At 40.8% G+C, this 19,055-nt stretch overlaps 1 long non-coding RNA gene across 1 annotated transcript; it reads left to right on the top strand.

The window, feature by feature from the left end:
* The first annotated feature begins 459 nt into the window (after positions 1-459).
* On the top strand, positions 460-15,314 carry LOC147025371 (uncharacterized). Its single transcript, XR_015059476.1, has 3 exons — positions 460-629; positions 13,368-13,578; positions 14,084-15,314. It is a non-coding gene; the product is annotated as an uncharacterized LOC147025371 (long non-coding RNA).
* The last annotated feature ends 3,741 nt before the right edge of the window (positions 15,315-19,055 follow it).

Raw genomic sequence — 19,055 nt, 5'->3', positions numbered from 1 at the left:
TGCAATGATCAAGAAAATATACCTGCTGAGTGTTGAGTGCAATGAGTCAGACAGGTGCATTTAATCTATTTCTTCAGAAGTGTTTGTGGAAACAAACATGGGCTCTTCAAGACATTATTTTAATACATCATCCTTACCAAACATCTCTCTCCACGACTGCACTCGAATTATTCCATAATTGGTGCTGTCAGCCTGTTCCACTCCCAGCCAGGCATTGACCTTGTATCTTCCCAGGCATGCGCGTGAGGAAGGCGAGAGCCTCGTGCTTTCTCTCACCTGTGTCAGCACATCAAGCTGTCAACAAAATATATAATGAGTGAAACAACTTTCCACATGGCAGGCCTTACAACCCTCCCTCACCTCTCCAGCCCATCCCTCATGCTACTGCTGAACACCCATCTCCCTTACGACAGCAGTACACCCCACACCCCTTTGACATTTTCTCCCATTCTTCCATTCGTCAAGTCTTCCTCCTTATCACACCACATCATACTGGAGGCCTATATATTCTTGTCACTAAGGGACCTCATATTTAACTCCTTTTACTTCCCTTACTTGTCCTTGATTCTGGAACCATCTCTGTTCGTTGATTGTCACCATGAAGTTTGACTACGTCCCATTGCGTTTATGTAAGTGTCCACTATAATCTTCTCTCTGTTCTTCTCAACATGTTGTTGGATATATATATATATATATATATATATATATATATATATATATATATATATATATATATATATATATATATATATATATATATATCTTCTTCTTTCGGCTGTTCCCATTAGGGGTCGCCACAGCGGATCATCTGTATGATCCACATAGTGATTTGGCACAGGTTTTATGCCGGATGCCCTTCCTGAAGCAACCCTGGTCGCCTCTTACGACACAGGGATATGGTACACCTATTCTATCCGGGGCATACACATCTAATTCATCAGATTACTATATATATATATATATATATATATATATATATATATATATATATATATATATGTGTATATATATATATATATATATATATATATATATATATATATATATATATATATATATATATACATATATATATATATATATATATATATATCTGTTGGGAACACGGAAGCTATTTCATGCTAAGAACCAATCAAAGCTCATGGTAAAATCTTGTGCAAATCAAGGTCATCCACTTTGAGTACGAGTGAGCCCATTGGTCCGATAGACCAAATTTTCTTTGGTCTTCACAGACTTGTTGCATACCCACCTGCTGTACTGCTTGAGCATTAGCTTGCCATTCACCAAGCCCAGATGTGCTTGGGGCCAGCGTGGGGATTATCTGTTCGTTATTATTGTTGCCATATGATACCGCTATTATTATTGTTGTTGTAAATATTATTATTGATTAAGATATGCTTTGTTACAATGTTATCTTTGTTTTTTTTATTTATTTTGGAATGCAAATGCCAGACTGTGGAAGGACGTATTAAGCTGCTTTCTATACCTTAACCTGGCGTGTGTTTAAAACATGGGAATGCAAACGGATTTCTGTCGTTAATTAGCCTAATCAATTCAGGAGGTCATGATGATCATTTGGGTGTATCACAATCTACATCAGAACGTTCCAGTAGAACTCCACAAAAAAAAAACATGACACACCACACACACCTCGTCCATTTACAGTCGATTAACCTCATTTGGTAATTTTAGTTTCCTCATTAAAAAGGAGATTGTTAACAACTAAGTAGTTTATTCGTTTGTGCCTAAACAGGTTCCATCATTCAATGCCTGAGCAAAGAGTTTGCCACCAAGCATGTCATTTTCAGCTGTGTGTTTGTACCAATTAGAAATAGCACAAGGTCAGATCACAATGAATAGAGGTTGTCACGAGACGGATTGTTCGGGTTGCTTGCTGAACAACCTAAAATGGGGTTGACAGGATATCTCAGACGTAACTTACTTTGAGCTGTCAAGTCGAGATTTGATTCCTGACCATAGTATGAACTGTTATCCTGCTGCTTTGCAGGCAGGACAATGCATCAACGGATGCACCCTCTACTGGATGGGATCGCATCCATCAAAATTTCCTGGTGAATGTACAAGAATCTCGAGTTTCTTTCCTTTCACAAGAGTGGCCCATTGAGGGCCAGCACCCAGGCCAATGTCCAAATTCCTGCTGTAACCAGCCATGGGGCTCATGCAGGTCGCCTTCTTGTGCTGACCCCTGACACACTCTCAGTGCGCCAAGGAAATGACTAAATAGACGACATGTACTGTATTGAAATTACACTAAAAAAAAGAGGTGCGCGCGCGCACACACACACACACACACACACACACACACACACACACACACACACACACACACACACACACACACACACACACACACACACACACACACACACACACACACACCTATGTTGCCAACCCTTTAGCGAGGGTGATCCCAAAGTATCTTGCAAACGTTAGTCTCCTGGGTCTATCAGTAACAGGTGCATGATGCTCCCACCCAGATTGGGTTTGTTCAAAGCCTGATTGGGCACCATCAGATTACTCTCCAATTCTGTTCTGTTCCCTTCTGCCTCATCATGGATAACTCTGTTAAGACTGGCTCTTGATTTATATTTTTAGCTGTTTTGTGTAGCCTGTGGCTGCTGGTTGCATAATTTTCTGGGGGCAGGGTTATGCACTGATGCAGTGCCCTCCATTACCAGAAAGCGAGAATTCATTTCACCAACCTGGGAACGATGACAGGCTGAATCAACCCCACCTGGTATTAATTCAATGGTAAAAGGGGATCAAACTCAACACCCGAAGAGCTTAAACCAACATCTTTAACCATAAAGCCAACACCAGGTTTACTGTATTTATATTTTTGCAACACCTCCTTCTTTAACAGCCTCAAGTATTCCCACGTTTTTGTGAGGTTGGCTGGGGAATTTTTTTTTGGCCCAAGTCTTTCACAAACCGGGTGGCCAGGCCTGACGTTCAACTAAAGTTTAGGCAGAAGATTGTAATTTGTTAAAGGTGCCAGCAATAGCTATCCTCTTCGCAAATGACACCGTGGGATCCTTAACATCCACCAACGAATGCTGGCAGAGAGGACACCCAGTTCAACGTCCATTTAAGATGAATCACCTTGATTGTGAAACACCAGGCTGGCAGGTTATAGCTGGGTCAGGATTCGAACCCAGGCTAGACAGCTTAGAGGCAAGTGTGCATACCTCTCGGCCATTCTGTCAATCCTTAACTATTATATTTTCCTTTTTTTAGATAGTCTTTAAAACTGGCCTGTAAGGCTGAAAGGTGTGTTGGGAGAGCACAATGTTGAGCCTGTCTGTATCCACTTGAGTGGCAAATCCTCAGATGTATGTAAAATGATTGGCAAATGTAAATCGAATGCTTCTGTTGTTTTCCTCTTCATATATATATTTTTTGTTCATTAATTTCTCCTGGTTTGTAATGTAAAATACTATGAATGTTACTATACCAGATATATATATATATATATATATATATATATATATATATATATATATATATATATATATATATATATATATATATACATATATATACATATATATATATATACATATATATATACATATATACATATATATATATACATATATATATACATATATACATATATATACATATATACATATATACATATATATATATATATATACATATATACATATATACATATATATATATATATATATATATATATATATATATATATATATATATATATATGTAGATTGATATTGATATATGTAGAAGTTGCAGTGAAACAAAAGTGCTTGGTGCTATATCAATGTTGAGAAAAAAAAAAACAACCATGTGGATTATACAGGACTATAATAACTTTATTTATATGCAGTGCTTTAAATGAAATAGGGGAGAGGAGAGAAGATGGAAGGGGAGAGAAGATGGAAGCACATAGAGATGCAGAGGGGAATGACAGAGGAGGTGGAAATGACAAAGTACATTTTTTTGGGGGGGGGGAATTGCCCCAAACAAGGCATAAAGCCACTCTAGGTAAGGGGCTATGTGAGGGTTAGATATAGACATGGATAAAGCAAAACCAAACAAAAGAAAGAGAAAAATAACAGAAAACATCAAGGACACAGGAAGCAGCGGAAGCCATGTGAAATGTGACATAACCTCAAATATGTAAGAAGTAGGAACTGGCATTCCTCTTAAAGCTGGGTCAATCATAGGATAATGGGAAGCACAATCCAGGTCGTGAATTCCAAAGTGAGATAGTACGAGGGATAAAACTATCTGCATAGCCTTTCGTTCTGCACTTGAGATCAGCTACAGTGCATGGGTGTGCAGAGATGGCAAACCGAGTCTTGTGTCCAAACACTTGTGCAAGAGTAACCAAGTTAGAGTCCAGCAAAACATTTGCCATGAAAATATCTGTAGAACAACCTAATAGTGGCAACTAATCTACGGTGAGAGATCGGTTGAAGAGTTGAACCCATTTCCAGACCAACCAGATTAACCATGAGTTTCTGGAGCCGATCAAGTAAAGATAAGTGGCAGGCTGGTACTCCAGCCTAAATGTGGCAACAGTACTCTAAGAGGGGACTTCTACAGTAGTCTTCTACAGGTAAAAAAAAGACAGCATCAGGAGGTAAATACATACCTCTGCGCTCAATAAAGACAACCAACTATCTTGGAAGCACTCTTAGGAATAGCAGAAATGTACTTATCTCAACGGAGGTGAGAGGACATGTCCAGCCCAAGAATCTGAAGCTCAGATGTTTCTGTTCGGGTTAAAGACCCCATGTGCACCTGTTTCTGGAGCACGACATGGACAACAATTTAATTTTCTTTGCATTGAAGGTGATCAGCCAGTCATGCCCCCACTTCAACACGTTCTCTAAATCATTATCCGGGGAAACTCCAACCTCATTGTGAGGAGTGTTGAGTAAATCAGCAGATATACAGTAAAGTGAGGAATCATCAGCATACATGGCTAGCTGAGACAGAACATTATCAGGAAGATCATTGATATAAACAAGGAACAGAGTGGGACCAAGGACAGAGCCCTGTGGAACACCAGAATTGATGGAACAAGTAGGAGAAGATTGACCCTCAAGTACACCCTCATCTTGCAATTTGCAAGGAAAACCAAAATGATTCAATACATCACTCCATATACACCATGCAACTGAAGCTTGTGGAGCAGACACTTGTGCTACACTTTATCAAAGGCTTTTGAGATATCCAAAGCAACTAATCGAGCTTCACCCTTGAGCTCCAATGCGCTGTTGAAATGATCCGTAATTAAGGATAACAGGGAAATACAATTGTATGCAGAAGAGGTTGAAGCAGTAAGAACTACAACGGTACTCAGTAGAGCTCATACCTCCATCAGGCTGAACAGTTTACATAATCTATCCCAATGATAGGCTGGATTTGGATTTACACCGGAACAAAAAATCTAATCAATTGTGCTTGGTCACATATCCTACTCATCCACCAAGTTCTGTCATAACTCATCCATGAAGTTTTGAAATATCATGCTACATAACGTTTTTGGCCCCATCTCCCAATGGTGAAGAACCACTTAGAACATAAAAAAAACAAATTCTCATATCCAGATTTGGCTTTTCAACAAAATCCAATCAATTTGTCCTTGTCAAACACTCAACCTCTACACCAAGTTTTGTCCGAATCTGTCCACAACGTTTTGAGAAATTGTGTTTATAAATCGTTTTTGTCCCTATCTCTCAATGGTGAAGAATCACTTTAAAAATTAGACTATCCAGATTTTCACCAAAATCTAATCAGTCACACACACAACCTTTCCACCAAGCTTCGCTAAATCCGTCCACAATGTTTTGAGATCTGCTCACAGACAAATAAAGACAGACAGCCAGGCATGAAAACATAACCTCCGTCCACCTTTGGTGGTGGAGGTAATAATAGGCTAATGCTGTCTGTCTGTCATCTTTGAAAAAGCGGAAATGCTCCTCGAGTCATTGGAGAGAAGAAAAAAAATGATAAAGTAAAGGTTGCTTCAAATTAATCCAAATGTATGGGGAAATTATAATGTAAATCAGAGAAGAAATTGCAATTATTTGTGGACGGAAGAACGAACGGATGATGCGCCATCCCATAAGCTCCCCGGAACTACATTCCAGGTGAGCTTAAAAACAAAGTTGCACACAAGAGATTACATCTTACGCAAATGTAGATTGTGCAACGTTTAGAACCGAGAACTTCCCCCATTACATGGATTGGATGTGGTGGGGTAGCCCCCTGGCCTCCACAGTCTCCAGATGTGATGCCCACAGACTTCTTTTTGTGGAGGTATGTCAAGGATTTTTTTTTCCAAACCTCTGTTGCTGACAATGAAAATCGTTGTGCAAGGATAACCAACTGCATCAGTAGTGTGTATGTTGGCCAACACGTAGATTGAGGTGGATTATCTATTAGATGTGATATGAGCCACTAAATGTGTGCAGGTTGTGTATTGAGGACACAAGAAACTCAGAATTATGTGACAAAATGGAAACAAACTGCATCATTGTATCTCTTTTGGTTTGGTTGCAAGACAATTTTAAAACCGGAACAAGATTTTGTGGACAGCCTGTACCTTCAGTTCCTACACCTAAAATTATCTTCATATAATTGATGGTAAGTTTACCAATCGATTTTTTTTGGAATAAATCGAGACATTGTTAAACCCATTTTACTCTCTGATTTTCTTGACGTGCCAGATGCATACAACTCAAGACATTCCTTGTTGAATCTCCCAATTTTTTGATCTCTTTCAACCAGTGCAAGAATAAAAGGCTTCCTTTTCCTTCTTCCTTTTTTTTCTGTCACAGTATTTTTACCATTGACTTCTGCTAATTTAACCATTTCTATCAGATCCTGTCATAATCGCCTCCTTTCTAATGTAAAAAGTCGTCTCTTTTCATCGTTCCTCATAGCTTTTAGTCCAGCTTGACCAGGGATCCATCTCGTTGCTCTATGTTGTGTGCCCTTGCAATCACAACGATGTCCTTCCTAAGATGTGGTGACCAAAACTACACAATATGCCAGATTATGCCTCACTAAATTCCTATGCAGATTTAACACTTCCCCTTTTGATATATAATTTATCTTCCTGCAAATAAAACCTAAAGCCCTGTTATAGCTGCCTGGCACTGTTCTGCTGCATGCTTGCATCTGCCATCTACACCCCCTTTCAAAATTTTCACCTTTTGTTGCCTTGTAGCCTGGAATTAAATTGCATTCAATCAGACTTTTTCCATCTTTATTTACACATCGTAACCCACAACTTCAAAGTGAAAATGAAATTCCACAAATTTCAAAAAATTAATTAAAAATACAAAACTAAAATATCTTGGTTGGATAAGTGTCGAACCCCCTTATAATAGCAATTGTAAATCAGCTCAGGTGTAACCAATGACCTTCAAAATCACACACCAAGTTAATTGGCCTCCACTTGTGTTAAATTGCAGTGATTCTGATTATTTCAGAATAAAATCAGCTCTTCCTGTAGGTTTCCTCTGCTGGGTAGTGCATTTCACAGCAAAGACTCAACCATGAGCACAAATGAACTTTCAAAAAGACCTCCGGGATAAAGTTGTAGAAAGGCACAGATCAGGGGATGGGTATAAAAACATTTCAAAGGCCTTCAACATCGCTTGGAGCACAGTCAAGACAATCATTTCGATGTAGAAGGCGTATGGTACCACCAAGACCCTACCTATATCAGGCCGTCCATCCAAAATGGATGAGCAAGCAAGGAGGAGGCTGATCAGAGGCCACCAAGAGGCCAATGGCAACTTTGAAAGAGCTATATGCCTTTATGGCAAAGACTGGTCACTGTGTGCAGGTGACAACACACTCTCAGCTCCTTCTCCTATGTCACATGCTCAAAGTCTGCACCTTGCATTATGTAATCCCTATTTTAACTGTCCTTACCCAACTGTAGTACCTTACATTTCATTTTGTTGAACTGCATCTGTCAATATTTTGCCCTGTCCATTAAATGTATCCAGACCTTCCTGAATCTGATCATCGCCCTCTCTGCTGTCTCCATTACCTCCAAGCTTTGTAGCATTTACCAATTTGGAAAGCCGACTCTCAGTGGCATATCGAGGAAAAATGCCGCTTGGGGCAAGATGTCAAATTGCCGCCCCTTGTAACTCACACGCTGAATTAAACACAAAGCCTAATTAAACAACGTTATTGCAAATCGAATCAAGTACAGCACATTTGCAAATAAACAGTTACACCTTTGTTTTCCACCTTTCAAAATCGTCATTGGCCTACTAAGCGTTCAGGAACACAGGAATGAGACACATTGGCGTACTCAGGGGGGTGCGGGGAGGGCGGTGCAAGTACCATTATATTATTATTAATTACTGAAGATAGTAACTCAGGAATAAAGTCAATTTATTTGCAACACTTACCAAAATAATCTTGAGTCCAAGTTCCCTAACGAGAAGGGCGCGTGTAAGATATAGGTCAAATATAAACATAGAACACCAGTTGATCGTCCCCGCCCGCTTCCTTTATTGTACCAGACTCTTATTATTTGTTATTTTGTCAAATATCCTGGAAAAAAACAAAAATCACACTGTGTTGGAAGGAAGTTGTACAGTGAAGCTGCTACAATGCTTAAAAAGTGACCCCAGAGAGGACTGACGGTTACTTCCCCAACAGGTGGGGTGACCTTACTGTGCTGATGCAAATAAAGAATAACACAAAAAAACTAAACAACAACAAGAAAAACTAAACAACAACAAACGATTATCGAATGAAACATAGTGGTTTGGAAAGGTTCTTCTTAATTTTTGTCGAATGGATGGAAGGAAGGACATGAGGTATATTGAAGCGGTTTGCACCAATTAAAATCAATTTTCTTATTTTCACTTTGCTTACTACAGGTTCATTACTACAACCTACTGCTTGAAATTTATTTTCACACATGATGTGTTTTCTGTGTATTTGATTTTTAAAATTAGTCATCTCGGGGAGGGGGGGGGGGGTTGCTGAAGGAAGGGTCCGCCCCGGGTGTCAAATACTTGTGTTCTCTCTAGGTATGCCCCCTAATGAGACGGGAACACAGGAATGAGATGAGAACAGCGAATTGGAATGAGCTACAAACACAGGAATAAGCTACAAACATAAGATTGAGACACCAGCGCCTCGCTGCCTCGTCTTCAAGTTTAGTTTCCCAGCATGCTGTGCGCTCCTTTTTGCCCGCCCCCTCTCTTTGAGACATCATTGGCCACAACCATTGATCAGCAAATCGGGGGCGGGGCCAACCCCTCCCTGTGCTTGTGCTTTCACACACCATGTGAAAATTGTCCTCAGAAGTGTCGACAGTGATGGATGATAGATACAAAACAAATTAACCACCCCCCAAAAGTGCCGTTCGGGGTGGCTGACCCGTTCACCCCCCCCCCTCGCTATGCCAGTGCCGACTCAACCCTAAGGTCCAAACCATTGATGTAAATTATGAATAATGATGGTCTAAGGACTGATCCTTGTGGTGCCCACTACTTAATCCCCCCAAGCAGACATTCTCCCACTCACAGCCACTCCTATCACTAAGCTCGTTTCCAATCCAGTTCGATACTCTATCAGCCACTCCAAAAGCCCTCGACATCAGCCAACAGCTTTCGAAGTGGTACCTTTTCAAAATATTTTTGAAAATCTAGCAAAATTACATGCACTGCACTTCCCTCGTCTATACAGTCAGAAACTACTTCATAGAACTTGAATAAATTTGTTAGACAGGAACTACTTTTGGTAAACCCATGCTGACTGCCTATAATTAGTTTGTATTTATTCAAATATTTCCATATATGTTCCTTAATTAATGACTCCAACACATTCCCCACAACTGAATTCAAACTTAAATGTCTGTAGTTCCCCAATTCTTCTCTGGATAATTTATTTAGTAATGGTGTTATATTTTCTCCTTTTTTCATGCTCTGGTCAGGGTGATTGATTTATACATGCATGTGCCATCTCTTCATATGGACGTTAAACTGGCATGCCATTTGTCAGCAATAGTTGGTGGAAGCTAAAGATTCCCCGCTGTCCCTTGCGAAATGTCGGTAAGCAATTGCCAGCACAATGACTATAAGATTCTAATATTCCTGCCCTAAACACATACATGTTCCCCATGTCAAAAGGCAACAAACTGCAAATGAGTCAACCTCTTAAGTGGGGTCACTACACCCCGTTCACACATCGTACACACATGAGAATCCCAATGCTTCACACCCCCTCAGATACCGGACCAGTTTCATCACTTATTGGCAAATCATCAGCGACAGCACAGACAGCAATGCAAACAAATGAAGCTCCCAAGCATGTACCACGTGCAAACGCCAAAAACAGGCAATACATAAAGAAAGAAAGACCTACCCACATCTCTCACTTGTGAATGGAGGGAATAGCCAATCAGCTCTCACCGAATCAACTAAACCCAGGTGCCTAGGATTACATAAATAATTGACCCCTCCCACACTCCTCCAGCCAAAGAAGCTGCATAAAGCAACCCAAGAAGGTCAACACAAGGTAAGCGCTTTGCCGTTTCAAACCATTCCCAGAGTTCCTCCACAGCTATAAAGACATTCACACGTAGTACACACATGAGAATCCAAATGCTACACCCCCTTCAGCTGCCGGGCCGGGTTCATCAATTACTGGCGAATAAACAGCGACAGTGCAGACAGCAATGCTTAAGGCCCAGTCACACATTGACGTTTAAACCAGCAATGGTAACGTATTAAAATGTATGTAAAACGATGGCTTACGTTGAACTTTTGATGTTTTTTTTAAAGATTCGGACGTATTCATAACGACTTGGTCTTATGCGCAACATATTAGTAACGGACACAGAACGTTTCGTTGTGTTATAGATAGCTTATACCAACGAATGCTGAACCTGTTGTCGGCCTTCACAACCTATGCCCAACGATAGTCTAACTTATGCATAGCGTGCTGCACACATCGTCGACGATGACGTGGCATAGGTTATGAAAAGGCTGCCGCACAACGATTCAAATCATAACCGCCGCAGAAATGGAAGTGTCAACATCGCAGTCACACCTTGGCGATCTTGCCAGCATATGCCGACCTCTGAAAATGCGTCTAAAACGCTGGCACACGTCGAATACGGTATGGGTCAGTTTGGTATGCATGAATAGAATGCTAAAGTACGCTATCATACGTCGTATTAAGTGGAGTAGCTCTTGTAATTTTAAACATGTTGAAAATTTTATGACGTATTTGCCGTATGACACACGTTCTGCATGCGATGGGAATAAGTTGTACGCATGATATGTGATCGTTGACACACATCGACACACGTTACTTGAAAGGTACTCATAAGTCAAAACACCGCTCGGTTATCACTGTAGCACGGAACGGACTGCTTAAGCGGTTCGTGTCCTTGGCTAACCTGCGGCGAGGTACGATCACCCAGTCGACTACTCGCGCAGGTACTTAGGTAGGTCGAATTTGGCAAGCAACCCTATCCTGCGCGGGTGGGCAATTGGCATGATCGTGGTGGGGTTAAACCCCCACCCGTGACTGGCTCCCGGCGGTAGTTCCAGGAGGGTCACGACTGAATTGTCCGCCCGGTGGGCGACGCGGCTGCCATTAGCGGTATGCGGCCGATCGCACGCCAGGCGGGCCAGAATTCGCAACAATATGTTTTAAATTTCAACCTGATTGGACATTTGGTCTGGCAGCCAGAGTTATTTAATATTTTGAATCTGGGTTCAGGAATTAAAATCAAATGTGGTACAAGAACATATAATGATGTAATAATGTGGGCGGAGGCATATCTGGCAACGGCGCGAGGTCAAAGAGTTCCTTTATCGTTTTTTCCATGCAGCCAAATGTAACAGTACGTATTTTGTACAACTGAGTGAACAGAATGCCATATAATACAAGAGAGAACTCCAACTTGAAAATGCTATATTTGAAATGGTACCATTGAAATTAATAAAAACATAGGGATACATATTTAAATTGCTGGGAAGGAAATGTCAGGCATTCAAATTGACGAGATTTGACCGCACTTGCATATCATGAAGTTCTAAACATCTTGCTATACAAACTGCACTAAATGTACAAATTGTTTTCAAGCAAATTGCAGGATTCCATCCACATTTCAAATACGACAGAGCATTTAACAATGCAGAGCCAAACCTTCTTATTTGGCTCCAAGTTGCAGACTTCAGTAATAATATTTCAACCTGAATACAGGATAACGATTCCAAACCGATGGTCATAATGCAGAACATTTATTTATTTCCCCACTTCAAAAGTTTGATATTTGTAACCACAACTTTAAAATATCCCAAATCAACCCTTCCTTAGCCTTCTGCCAAACCGTTTAGAAAACCTCTTGAAGCAGGCTGGGAGCTCACCTCAGCCAGTGGTGACCTGAGCTTGTTCAGAGGTGAGGTAGAGGTCAGTATTAATGAGGTCCCTGACACAGTGGAAGCAGGTGTCTTTCTAAGCTCTGAAGTGAAGTGGAGGACGTGGAAATAGTAGGGTTAGTGTGCCATTAGAGGCGGATTTTGAAAGGTGTCACAAAGTACAGGCCCTGTCTCGAAGTCAAGTGATATTTGCAAGGAGAAGATCAGGAAACAGAGCAGCAAGGATATAAGGGAATGAGGAGTGGGGGGGGGGGGGGTGCGGTTATACTTGTGGTTTTATACAGTCTTTCACCTAATTTCCACTCTGAGGTTCACATTCTGAGGTGCTGCTTTGTTTGGTGGACGAGGGATGGGGGTGTCATCCAGGGGGTGACTGTGTGCAGGAACGTGCTCTGCATTTCTTATGCTCCCATCCCAGTACATGGATCTCGGAGGCTGCAATTGTGGTGAAGCACAAGATGGAAGTCTCCTCATTGTGCAGTTCTGCTTGATTACAGTTTTTCTACATTTTTTTTCGTATGCAGCCTTAGGCTGCTGGTCGCATAATTTCTGGGAGCGTGGCTGTGCCACTGGTGCAGTGCCCCGTTTCCAGTAAGCTGGTATTCATTTTGGTGATCTCGGAAGGATGATGACAGGCTGAGTCAACTCACCTGTTGTTATTTAACGTTTTGACAGGGGATCAAACCCAAGAACCTAAGATCTTAAGCTAACCACCTTACCTGTTAAGCCAACACCAGGCATGTTTTTAAATAACAAAAAAAAAAAAACCACGTCACTTTAAATTAATCTCTTTCTTCTTGCATCGAGGAGACTCACATTCTGAAAGCATTATTAAAGCAATTCCCCATCTCATCCACGGTCGACCTCTTTTCCTTATACCTTGCTCCCTCACCTATCCACTCCCTTTGCCATTCTCTCTTCCCCCATCCACAGCACGTGACCAGCCCAATTCACCGAGCATCTTACCAATCTCCATGTCAAGCTCATCTGCCCACCAATCTCCTCCCTTAGTTCATCCACCATCCTTCTTTCCATCCTCTTCACGACTGCAATCCTCCTGACCCAGTTGTTCTCGCAGACCTGCAGCATCTGTGGTCTCTCTGCCAGTGCCAATGTTTCCAGACTGCAAAGATTGTCCATCGAGGTTTGTTCATCGGAAACTACACATTAAAATCAATATGCGTTACAAGCATCAAGCTGGAGAATATGGAATCCCATTTAATGTGTTTGCTTACTTTGCTTGATGCTTTTCACCATCATTGACATTTGAAGCGTATACCTTGAAGTGGATTTAATCCCCTTAGTTTGTCAGGATATCAAGTGACAATTGGACACACCTGTTTATCGTAAAGTCTGCTTGTATCTTTTTGGGTGCTAAAACATAAACTTTTATTCTGATACAACTGACATCTCCCTGGTTTTGGAAGGCTCTTGCTGGTGTTAAAGCCTCATTGGGCATACTTAGTGCTCAGAATCATAAGAAAGCAAAACCGTTCAGCTCTTGCTGTGGTCGGTCTGCAGTGATAAGCTGGTCCTTTGGACCACGCATGTGTGGTGAACCCCCCTCCCAACATCCCCACATTGAGATAATACCTGTAAATGCCAATGCTAATGGCCAACTGACAGATGTACCGTACTCTGTGTTACAGAGCGTTCAGTCTGCCGAAGCAGTTTCTTGGCAAGGGGTCATGCTGGGTGGTTTGCCATCCCTCTCCCAACAGTAGTCAGGGCAGGAAGTTGTAATTTATTCAGGGTGCCAGCGATAGCTCACCGACTCTTGCCGAAGGACACCGCGGGATCTTTAACATCCACATCAAATGGTGGCAGATGGGACGTCTGTGTGAAATATTACCCTGCCTGTGAAATACCAGGATGGCAGTTTATAGCTGGGTCAGGATTCAAACCCAGACTTAAAGGGAGTGTGTCTACCTCTAGGTCATCCTATTAGCCTCAATGCTCATGAAGATATGTGAATTACTTAATTCATGTGAAAAAAACAACATTTCCTCAGTGGTATTTAATTTCAGATTTGTGCAGATTTCGATCACTAATCTTTCCATTCCTGTGCAGGATGTTAACCGGTGTTGTCTTATCGGTGGTGTTAGAATTGTTTCTTCCACAATTGTAATTGGATTCACTCTGGGAGTCTCTTAGTGGGGCAACTTAGCTAAATATAGTATAACAATTGTGAATTTTGTGAGGAAAGCACCAAATTTGGCACACTAGTAGCCTATCATATTATGAACAGATTTGGATATTGGGCCATCTCAAAATTTTTGATGGCAGTGGAAAATGGCTGCCACAGCCATCAGCAGCTGAATTTGAGATGGCCCAATATCCAAATCTGTTCATAATATGTTAGGCTCCTGGTGTGCCAAATTTGGTGCTTTCCTCACAAAATGCACAATTGTTATGCTAAGTTGCCCCACTATCTGATTGGATCGATAGAAAAGGTGATTGGTGGAGGAATTCCAAATTATTATTATTAAATTCCTAGTTTTTTTTTTTTGTTCTTCCGTTTATTTTTTCTTTTGCAAAAATAACTATCAAATAATCATTTAATGTCTGATATCCTTGTAATGAATATTCCTTGCAACTCAAAGTTGTTAAAGAAAAATATTGGGTATTTATAGATCATTGAAGGTTTTTGAAAAGTCACAAAAGCTTATGAATCTGGGAAACAATGATAGTTTTTGTTTATTTAACGTTATTTACAGTTTCTCTGTTAATAAACGCATATTTGTGCATAATAAAGGTTTAAAAAAGACCCCATAACATGAGGACAAAGCTACTAAGCATGTGTACAAGTACTTCAACCTGAAGATCAAAGTACAGTCACACAAAACTTGTTAAACGAATGCATATGATTATAAATGAACAGGAAACATATATGTATATATATATATATATATATATATATATATATATATATATATATATATATATATATATATATATATATACACATCTTAGTAATCAACTCAGATCCTCTGGAAAACCTACCAGTGCTCTGCCATCCGAGTTATTTGGGTGACACATGGGCTGGACACGCAATTCTCCCAAGTATAGATGCCACTCTCTTTCCCTTGCTGCAACCCTCTCGTGGGCAGGCCCTTGCTGCTCCTATGGTTGGCAGCGAGTGCCCTGGAAACCCTGGAAGGTGGGGATTGCGAGTGACAAAATTTGATTTGTCGTGATGACAAAATATTTTTCCAAATCCTACTAAACGGAAGGGTTTTGAAAGTGCCAAAAAGGCGATTTGTGTTCTACAGAGTTAAAGCATATGATTCTAGTGAAATGAAATAAAGATTTTAAAGTTTGTAGAAAAAAAAATTTGGGGGGGAGTTTATCACCATTGATGCAGCATCTTTTTACACCACCTTGTTTAACATGTTACATTGATTATTCGTGCCTAGTGTTTGTGTCCTTTATAACATCTTTAAAAACAGTGAGTTTCCTGTTTGGAATGATTTTCAAGTTTGTTTCACTGCCAGACAAGCACAAAGATGAAAATAATTATCTCACTCCTCTCTACACATGTGCAATTGCGACAAGATTCGGGGCTAAAGTTTTGCTAAACTACAGGTTTATTTTCCAAATAATGTTCAAAATAAAACATTCAATTGAAATCAAGTTGTTCCTCGATCATAAACTGACGTTTGGTGACAGAAGGACATACAGACAGACTGACAAAGTGAACCAATTGCTTGAGAGAGAGAGAGAGACAGACAGACAGACAGACAGATAAACAGAGAGACAATACTCTGTGCAGAGCGTTGGTGCTGCCTAAGCAGTCTCCTTGGCTATTAGGTACAATCCTGGCCGGGTTGCCACTCCGACACAGTATATCAGCATGCTGGCACTCATTTTGCCGGCCTCGGAAGGATGACAGGTCGAGTTAACCCCACCTGGTATTAATTCAACAGCTGAGCGGGATTTGAACTCATGACCCAAGGATCCAAAGCCCACCATCCTCACCATTAAGCTATCACCAAGCATACGTGCACATGGTAATACATAAAAGTAAATATATGAGTTCTCTTCAAAGGAATTTCAATGCAAGAGGAGGCCATTCGGCCCATCAAAGCCTGCAGAATGGTCGCTTGTCTGTGCTCTACTCTTCATCTGAGTACCACTAAGTACCAAGCAAGTTTGCAGCATGTACATTATTTTTTTTAAAGCAAAGCTTTTGATTCGATTCAACTGGTGTTTGAATCATTGACCACCCACACTGAGAGTGGATGCTCTATCCATTATGCCACCAAGTTGATCTGTACGAAATACTGTGAAATTAAGCACACCAGCAGGGTACCTGTCTCTGAATGGTTCGGAGATGACTCTCCTCAAATAAGCATTTTTTTGCAGTGCGTAATGGTAGAAACAGGAATTCAATGTAAAGTGATGATGTGGACCATGACATGCGGAACATGTTTACCTGATAGCCAATGGCGGTCCGGTGATTTAAATTGGCAAATACATCGCCATTTCATGTCAGATCGTTGTGAATGGTATCATGCACAGCTTCAACATTCTTTTTGACAATGTGACACCGGTAATGTAAGTGTTTGTAAAGGATGACATGCTCTTCTTACCTCCACAAAATCGTGTGAGAATGCCCCAACTCGGAATTAAAGTGTTCGATAAATATTTAAGGCAAAATCCATGGTCAGACAAGGAACACTTGCATCCTGGTCCTCAGGGCCAAAATGAATGGTCATATATTTAACTCTTTCTGTTTCTGTCATAAAATCATAAACAAGACAAAATGGTAAATACGAAACTTCTGGAAAAGCCCCTAAATCCAAAGCACACAGTGATGTGATTTACTTACCGTATTTTCCGTTGTATAAACAGTGACTATGTATTTATTAACCGCACCCTTGTTTTTCACCCCCCCCCCCCAAAAAAAAGTATATTGATCATTTTATTTTATGATCTAGATCTAAATACGTTTGTACATTAATTTTGTGCAGAACAAAGTGACGGAGTTATCAATTCCCATGTCCACATAATTTTGTCTCAACAGTGTTATTCTCATTTTCAATAAGTTGAAGATAGAGGAGAGGATACCAAGAAGTTCTTTATTTTTCTTTCTTTAAATTTTTTTTTCATAAATAGGATATTTTTTTGTTTCTAGAAAAAGGTAGAAAAGGGATTCATACCGGAATCATACATACTTCTTGTGGATTTGTGGCCCTGAAAAGGGCCGTTTGGGTTTGATGAAGCTGTTTCAGCTAAATCCTCGTCAATGCTTTTCTCGTCGAAGAAAGCATGCAACAACTTGACCGAATCAGGGTAGAGCAAGTCCACATCGCTGTCACTGTCATGTGCAGCTTCCTCCCAAATGATGTCGTCCTCTGTGCCGTCCATGTTGTTGGTGATGCAGCATTTCAGAAATGCTTGCTTGATGATATCCGACATTATCTCCTCCCACACCTTGACGATCCAGCTACAGATCATCAGAAGGTCGACCTTTCTCATCCTCCCGATGAACGCCGGCAGTCTCACAGTCAACATAATGCTCAGTCAATGTAGTAACGGGAGTAATGGTGAAAGTTCAACTAAGATGCATGTGGCCAATGCTCCGTGGAATCATCACACCATTTGAAAGCCTTTATCCCTGAGCAGGAGTCAGCTTTTTGCAGGCTCCAATCATGGTACCTTTCTTGTGGCAATGTTTTACGGCCAGATGCTCTTCCTGACGCAAACCCTTTAGTCGCCTTCGACTTGCAGGGATAATTAGCAGTATACAGGTGCTCATTTCACAGACCTTCGGAAGGATGACAGGCTGAGTCAACCCCCGTGATGCTAACTCAGTAGCCAGTGGGGTTCGAACTCAGGACCCCGAGGATCCCAAGCCACCGCCTTAACCACAAAGCCACACCAGGCTCATCCAATGCTCCGCGGAATCCGGATCGAAAATCCCGGTGGGATGCAGCTAATTTTCCTCAAAACCCGAGTCGAAGACAAGGCCTGCAAAGTAAGAAAGTTTGTGTGGTCGACGGGAGTAATCCATGGGAAGCAAATCAGGAACTGCTGATAGAATCAAGGGGAAATGTAGAGAACCAGGAAGAATGAAGAGAACCAAAGAAAGCCAAAAGAACCAAGCAGCACTGGTACTTCTTGAAGCTTCACCATCGCAATTGGTTCCTTGCTCTCGTGAGATTCTTATTCTTCCTTTTAAATCCATTTCCTGCCCTCGTATCGAAAAGTACTCGGGGTTGATTGGTTGTTCCTAGTTTTCAACCATGCCCCTTCCATGATTGGACTCCAGCTTTTGTGAATAATTCTTCTTTTGATGTAAGACCAGGTGTTTTTCTTCTTCTTTTGTGTTTAATGGTGTTTTCAAAGCCATAAGGCTCAAGATACGCCATGCACCTAAACTCCGAATGTCTCCATATTTAGCTCGCCTGTTCGAAAAACAGAGAGCTATAGCAATACGCCCAGTGTGAGCGTGAAAATGTTAAAGTTTTTGGTGCAAGTTATTTTTCCTTTCTAATGCTTTTATCTACCACACTATTTTTTACTGATTACAATATACAACTACATATATTGCTTTAAAATTATTTGGATCAGACTTCACTGCAATGCTTTATAAAAAAAATATTATTAGACTAGTTC

The sequence above is a fragment of the Eptatretus burgeri genome, chromosome 6, assembly GCF_056783735.1.
Source record: "Eptatretus burgeri isolate ZD-2024b chromosome 6, Ebu_testis_v1, whole genome shotgun sequence".
NCBI classification, from domain to species: Eukaryota; Metazoa; Chordata; class Myxini; order Myxiniformes; family Myxinidae; genus Eptatretus; species Eptatretus burgeri.
This window is presented reverse-complemented; position numbering and strand designations above follow the sequence as displayed.